At 30.6% G+C, this 1377-nt stretch overlaps 1 non-coding gene across 1 annotated transcript; it reads left to right on the top strand.

Annotated features, from left to right (window-relative positions):
* Nucleotides 1–496: 496 nt before the first annotated feature.
* On the top strand, nucleotides 497–559 carry LOC135277857 (U7 small nuclear RNA). Its single transcript, XR_010345433.1, has one exon. It is a non-coding gene; the product is annotated as a U7 small nuclear RNA (small nuclear RNA).
* Nucleotides 560–1377: the final 818 nt, after the last annotated feature.

Below are 1377 nucleotides of genomic sequence, written 5' to 3' on the forward strand. Positions count from 1 at the left end.
TGATGAGAGAATTGCCCAAATCCAATGCATGATTTTATGAAGGTGTTAAACTGTGAGAATAATATGTTTGTAGCTGCAACTAGTGAGGGCTATGAGAAGAGTTTAAAAGCCAGTTATATTTCACAAGACTCAACTGGCTACACAAGGCACAAGAGATTTGTTTACAGATCTCAACGGGAATATCTCTGTAAGTCTGATGAAATGTGTAGTGTGTGGCCGCACAGCATCCTGAAATGTCAGGTCAGGGAAAATTTAATTATAGCAGATGGCATGAACGATATAAAATTCAGGGCCTCTAGTTTATATATGAGTAAGCATGGAAGAATTGAGTGTTTGCCTGTATTGCCCCAGAACATGACTAGACTATGTGAGATTATTGTAATTGATTTCTAATCTATGGCCAGATTAGCAATTTAGAAGGTTATAGGTAGATGATACCTTCTCAGTAGTTAACTGACAATACTCCTTCTGAATGCTTTTCAGAATGGCTATCCCTAAATGTTACAGCTCTTGTAGAATTTTTCTAGTAGGTTTTCTGTTTTTTATTGGGGAAACCATACCCACTTCCCAACCACCTACCACCAAAAAAAAAAAAAAAAAAAAAAAAAAACTGAAAAGAAAAAAAGGATATCCCTAGAAAACACTGGTTTTTCATCTTTTTTTTTCTACTAAGCTAAATAGTCACTAACATGAGTTCTTTCTTTATTGGCCCCACCATTCATCCTAGATCGTTAACAATATTTGGGTTCATATTGACTAGCCTAACACTACCATTGTGAATAGAAAATAAATAGTATAAAGATAAAAGAGAAAAGAAATTTCTAGAAGTCTACAGGTTTTAAATCCAAACTTCTGAGAATTTGCAATAAGTTTTATTTTGAAGTAATTAAAGTAATATATGCTTATTACAGACAAACTGGAAGCTAATTTAAAAATTAAAAATATATAAAAATCACTTATAACTTCACCATCCAAAATTAATACTCTAATATTTTAGTATATTTCCTTCTCTTAATTTACAAAATTATATAGGTTATCCAATGTTATGTCACTTAAAATTGTGACATATAAGCCAAAAATATTATGAATATAATTTATAATTAAAAGCTATTATTTTATTCTATGAATAGACTATAATTTTCCAAATCATATTTCTTTTTGAGGATACTAATTTTTTCCCAGATTACTTTTAGTATTATCAAATCATCAGAACATCAGGGGAAAAAAGGATTTTTTTATTTTTATCAATTTGCAGGGAGGAGTGAGAACAGAATACAACTTGAGACAAAAAAAAAAAAAAAAAAAACGACCCTTGTGTTTGAACAAAACATTTACAAAGTCCTTTGGTTTAAAAACTAAGGCAGGTCCAGGACAAAG

The sequence above is a fragment of the Aotus nancymaae genome, unplaced genomic scaffold (assembly GCF_030222135.1).
Source record: "Aotus nancymaae isolate 86718 unplaced genomic scaffold, 86718_ANA_hifiasm-v0.15.2.pri h1tg000033l, whole genome shotgun sequence".
NCBI lineage: Eukaryota > Metazoa > Chordata > Mammalia > Primates > Aotidae > Aotus > Aotus nancymaae.